The sequence below is a fragment of the Lates calcarifer genome, linkage group LG17 (assembly GCF_001640805.2).
Source record: "Lates calcarifer isolate ASB-BC8 linkage group LG17, TLL_Latcal_v3, whole genome shotgun sequence".
Taxonomy (NCBI): domain Eukaryota; kingdom Metazoa; phylum Chordata; class Actinopteri; family Centropomidae; genus Lates; species Lates calcarifer.
This window is the reverse complement of record NC_066849.1, coordinates 25,628,427-25,634,426: the sequence shown is the minus strand read 5'-3', so window position 1 is coordinate 25,634,426 and position 6,000 is coordinate 25,628,427. Positions and strand designations below refer to the sequence as shown.

The following is a 6,000-nucleotide window of genomic DNA, read 5'->3' as shown; positions in this document are numbered from 1 at the left end:
TTTCTGCCCTGCACAATTTGGTGAGATAAATGTAATGGTATCAGCGTTCTAGTGTGTGCCTGGGTGGTCCCTGTTGCATTTCTAATGATGCTGCGCCTTTCCCAGAACAAGTGGAAATACCTCAGTGATGCACCGTGAAAAGAGAGACGAGGAAAGAAGTAAAGCTCCCACTGGGCTTCAGAATTCTCATAAGGACATCCAAAACTTCAGAGGGGCATGCATGCAGGACCAGAATGCTGAATGTTTTTGCTGCATTTAGTCTTAGATCTAAGTAAAAATACCAGAACTGCACAGAAGAAACTATTCATTAAAGGACCGTCAAGACAGATGTGCAGAACCAACAACCCAGCAAACCAACTTTTGCTGTCAAATTCAAAAACAAAAGTGACACCAGGGAAATTTGTTGGTAGGTAATATAATAGTAAGATGTTAATTATGTTGCAGTAGTAGTAGTATAAGTATTTAGATCCTTTACATAAGCATAAGTACCACAATCTAAAAATGCTCAATTATAGGTTTTGCATTTAAAATTTCAGTGGAGGAAAGACGTACATTTACCCAACTCCTCTCAATGTAGTTAAGTGCAATTTTGAGGTCCTTTTATTAATTTACTTATTAAGTACATCATGTTTTACAAGCTGATTTTATAGTGTATAAAGAAAAAAATTAAATATTCAGATAAACTGCAAGTAGGCTACCTCCAAACTATATTTAATTATGTAACTTGAGTAAATATAGTTAGTTACTTTCCACCCACACGCAGTCAGTGGTATTATAATTTTCATTTTATTCTGAAGGCTGTGGCTGAGAGCGGAAAACCGGAAGTAGTCAGAGGATACAGGAAACGGTCGCTGCAGTCAAGCATCTTTAAACTGTAAGTTGCTCTTTTCTCTAATATATTTTTCTCCTAAGTCACTCAAAGCATAGTCAGGGTAATTATGGTACGCCAGAGAAATATTTAAGCACTTTTTAAGGTTACGAAGAACGCAAATGACAGCTTCTCCTAACCCTTCCGGCAAAACGAATTAGCTTGCTAGCGAACAGACGTTAGCCTAAGCTAACGTTAGCTGTCAAATTTGTCAACAAAGCCGACACCTTTCTCTCTAAGATAACTGAGGGTTGTTCGGTGTGTTGCACCGGGCGTCTTTAACGTGTCTTTGATAGTTCATGTTAGTAGAAACAACTGACAGACGCGCTGAGTGTTGTAAAATTTGCATTTACCGGCAAAACTAGTACGTGAACCAAACCTCATTTAAATATCTGTCAATTTAAAGGTTACGTTGCGTTGTTTGTGACGCAGCATATTTAAGACTTCTTATTAACCGTCAGCGGTCTCTGCTAAATTCGGCGCGTTAGTACAATAACAAGCTGTACTTATTTGCTAGAAAAGTTCAAGTTACTCTCCTATCCAGCGGTTACTGTTTATTTATTTTGCAAACGTACTGTAGTAACTATCTCTCTCTTCATCTTTTTCTATTTTTCTGTCTTATGTTTGTCTCCAACGTGACTCATATAACAACGTAATAATGTAGACATAGATAGTGATGCTTAAGACTTTAAGAATTTACATTTAACTCGCCAGCAAGTTGTATACCCAAAAACCCCAATACACGGGGTAATCCACAAACCCATGTCGGCATTTTCTGTAATAAAGTATGGCACTCCCTGCTAATCTACAAAATATAAATGAAAACGGACAAAGTCTATTTCTTCACCATCAGAAACCACCCTCTTTTACCCCTCCACCCTGTTCTTCATTTCATGTGAATTCCAATAAAAATAGATCAAGAACACAGAAATAACGATTGCCCATGAAGCTGCCCATAAAAACAAAGAAAATGTATTGGACTCAACACCTTGCTTATACTTGGACAACATTTAATATATACAGATAGAAATGACCTCATATGACTCAGAAGTGGTCGTGTATTGACTTGAAGACACTTTGATTAGAATAAACATTAGAGTACTGTGTCTGTCTTTAAAACACATGTTGTTAATGCACCACCACTTCACTGATTGTCAATGACAAATCATTGGTTTATATTTAATGTCCTATCACCTTAACATCCCATTAAGCAACTTGATTGCAAGTAAAACTGTTTTAAACTTTGCCTTATTGTAATGGTCACACCAGGATAGTTTATGTTCAGATGACCTGCTCTGAACCCAGATAGTTGTTTACTACTGGAAGCTTTTCTTTGTTAGCTTGTTTTCTGGACTGGATATCGTTCATCTTCAGTAATGACCTTGTCACTGTTCTTCCCTTTTTTAAGGGTTCAAAGAGGCATAACTGCAAACCATAATGAGGCTTCAGAGAAAAGCTTAGAACTGTAGAAATGGATACTAAAATATTTCTGTGGTTATTGTGTTTGAAGTTGTTGTTAATTATGATTATGATGATCAGTCAGCTCCTGCATCTGTAAGGCCAACAGGAGATTTAGGAGGGGATTATCATTATATAATAATAATTATCCTCACTATCGATTAATCTAGCAATTATATTTTTGAATTGTTTAGTTTATAAAATGTCAGAATTGTATCTTTAAAACCCACTGATGATTGTATGATGAGTGTAACTAAAGTGAGGGGTTGCATTACTTGACAACAGTTTGATTTCTGACAGAGAATGTGTTGTGTTGTCATTCAGATGCAGCATGTTCCATTTGGACATTTATTAACCATATTTAGTTGCACTGAGCAGTTCTAAAGTGAGCTTCACTTCATTTTGAAACTAAAGGCACAGTTCCAGTTTCAGTTGTAGATACTGTTATTTCTCATATATCCAAAGGTTGAGATATTACTTACTTAATAAACCTAAAAACCTCAGCCCCACCTCAGCCTCATTAATTATAGTGTTTTCTGAGTCTAAGCCTCTATAATGTCTTTTTTAGGCCGGTCTTAGGGAAACAGTAAATTACCATGTGTATGTATGTTTAACTGATTGATTGTGTGAGAGCGAATGAGAGGAATTGATTGACAGGTAGATAGCAGGTGGGCGCCACGTCGCAGGAATAAGTTGTCACTGAGCTCCTCCATCATTGGAGTTGACATCCGTGCTAACAAGTCCTCAGCCTCTCAGTGAAAGTCCACAGAGCTCTGTGTATCACTTCTCCTTCTCTTCCCCAAAGTCAGCACTGCTCAGCCGGGGGAAGGTGGTGGAGGGGGTGCAAGGCTACACTGATCCATTTCCTGCCCCCCTCCCAGGGCTCTAATTGAAAAATTTGGGTGGCCTTGCTTGTTTGTTTTGGTGGAATGTGGTGGGTTGTGTTTTCCGAGGCTTTTCCTCACTGCCGCCGCTCCGTAGACCTCGGGGGTGAATCGAGCAACGGGGGTCAGGCTGAGCCTTGTTTGTGAAGCAGCGCTTCTCTCTCACCCCCGTCTGCTCTCCACAGTTGGCCCCCACCTGGTAGTCCCCTCCCTGCTGACAGGCTTGCTGGGCCACTGGTTTTCACAGTATGGTTTCTGTGACCCAGTCAGACCTGGACAGACAGACAGAGGAGCTTTTGGTTGGGAAACAGGCCACAAGACGGCTCAAAGAAACAGGGGTCAATACTAATGGAGTCAGCTCATTTACTGCAGATCCCATTAAGATTCAGATTCTTTGAAACAATAAGTCGATAAGGGGCAATTAATTGCCAACTATTTTGATAAATAATTACCAATTCAATTCATTTTACAGGCTTTCCTTGGTTCCAGACTCTTGATTGTCAGGATTTGCTGGTTCTTAGTAAACTCATGGTTTTGGACTCTTAGACAGGACAATTTAAAGATATGATCAGTAACCAAAGCCTTAGTAGATTGTTCACTCGTTTGATTTCCAAAACCGTTTTGAGCAACAGTTGTGATAATGATTTATTTATCATACAAAAAATGTATTTATTTGAAATTGTCACGGACTTTTGGAACTTGTAATGGGCATTTCTTCCTTTTTTTTGAAATTTTATAGACAGTTAATAAGTAATTAGTTAGAAAAATCAAGTAGTTGCAACCCTAAATGGAAGTGTGCAGATTTATATGGTAAGCAAGATAATTTTTATGATTTAGAATTGTATGTGACTGTGGAAGTTTCTCACGCTGGTGCTGTTTTTTATGTAAAGCAGCTGGGGCAGCAGTGTTACAGCCTCACTCATGAAGGTTCAAATCTCTCCATTTCACCATGTCATTGGGCAGAGCTGCCTGTCTCCAGACCCTTAATCCTCTGAAAACATCTTCCTGCATTTGCGGGCCCGTACTTTATATTTCTGTTTATTGTTGCAGGATTTTTATATGGGAAATTGGGGACTTCACTTCGTTAGGCCTAACTCTGGAAAGCACTTGAGACTGACAAACAAACAAACAGACAGCCCTAAAGATAACAAACCCTGTGGGCAGACATCGTGATGGTAGGATAGTGAGCCAGAGGCATACATCTGATCACTCGCTCTGTTTTCTATGTCACGAAAGACTCTCCATGAGCCCTGGGACCGACTGCCTCCGGAGGAGATGCTGACTCATTGTGGAAGAACTCGTTGACTGGCCAGTGGTCGCAGCATCTGTTTTCAAACAGAACCTGCATGCTTCACATTGATATGATCCACGTATTTGAAACGCAATACAGTTGACACACATTACGGTTAATTTTTGGCCATCAGCAGCATTGCCCCTCTCCACATCTTAGAGGCATGTGGTGGCCTGGGTGTGAGCGAACACTGGGGAGGATTGTTTAAAGCCCCACCCAGCCTGTGTGATCAGGCCAGTCATCTCAGGCTGGGTCATGTTTGGCCCGCTCTGTGCATTCAGAGGAGTCAGAGGGGATCTTTGATGGAATTTGGTGTTTGTGTAATGTTGGGGAGCACAGACTGAAATGGTCTTTGGGGGGGCGGTGGCTGTGAGCAGCTAGTAGTGAGTTAGCTCCTCTGATGGGCGACGGAGGGGGTTGAGGGTGATGAGCTGTCTAAATGGGTCCCTTTGTGCCCCCCCCCAAACCCATCACCTCTTCTATACACACACACACACATCCACACTCTCACACACTTGCCAATCACTGCCATATGTGAGTCACCTTTGAGCTCAGGGTAGCACATTATCCAAGGTATGAACGCCTTATTCATGAGATAGTCATGTGGCAGCGTGTGTGCTGCTATGCTGGGTCAGGTAAATAGAGTCCTATCTCTGTTACGATGCAGAGAGTTTGTCAGGTTTTGAAGTTGTCGAAATAAAAAGCCAGCCAAAGGTCAGAGTTTGGAGGAGTTGTTGTGTTCTTCCCTCTAATTGTTAGTACACAGTGGAGACAGACAGGAAACAGGGAGAGAATGACAGGGATTACATGCAACAGAGATCCCTGATTTGAAGCAGGGACACTACAGTTTCATGACTTTAGTCTTAGATAGGGTTGAGTGATAATAGATTCAAACTGTGAAAAATGTCAATCACAGCTTCTCAGAACCTAAAGTGATTATTTCAGATGTCTCATTTAATCTGACCAACCCTAAAACCCCCAAAATACTAAATATACAATGATGTACAGCTAAGATAAGCAGAAAACCCTCACACTGGAGAAACTGGGAGTAGCAAATGTTTGGCATTTTATCAAGTAGCTCTTGATGATTTAATATTTTTTTCTTCATCGACCCTTAGTGCCATCATATCTCTCTCCTTTGCGCAATTCTTTTGTCCAAATCAATGATTCCAAGCAAATTGTGAGATAAGTTTTATGCTTATGTTTAACCTGTGTGAGGAGCTTTTGTTTTGTTAATGCAAAACAGTGAAACACATTTGGAAAAATGTACTTGTTAAAGCGGTTTGGCCCAGATCTAGACCAGTAGTCCAAATGGACTTACAGTATTGGAGCTGTTTCATGTCAGTCATCACTACACACATGAAGGAAGAAAACTTGTAGTAAGACGTAGTGAAATTTGCTGGTTTTATTTTCAGTTGTATTAAATTAAGAGCAACACAAACTGAACCGTACTTTTATGTGACGTCACAGCATACATCCAAGTGGAAAACAAGGAAAAA

At 40.3% G+C, this 6,000-nt stretch overlaps 1 protein-coding gene across 1 annotated transcript in view; it reads left to right on the top strand.

Annotated features, from left to right (window-relative positions):
- The first annotated feature begins 796 nt into the window (after positions 1 to 796).
- Positions 797 to 6,000, top strand: part of exoc2 (exocyst complex component 2) — a 43,103-nt gene continuing 37,899 nt past the window's right edge. Inside the window, exon 1 of the mRNA XM_018670864.2 lies at positions 797 to 874. The gene's annotated coding sequence lies outside the window, so the exon portion shown is untranslated. The remainder of the gene's footprint in view (positions 875 to 6,000) is intronic.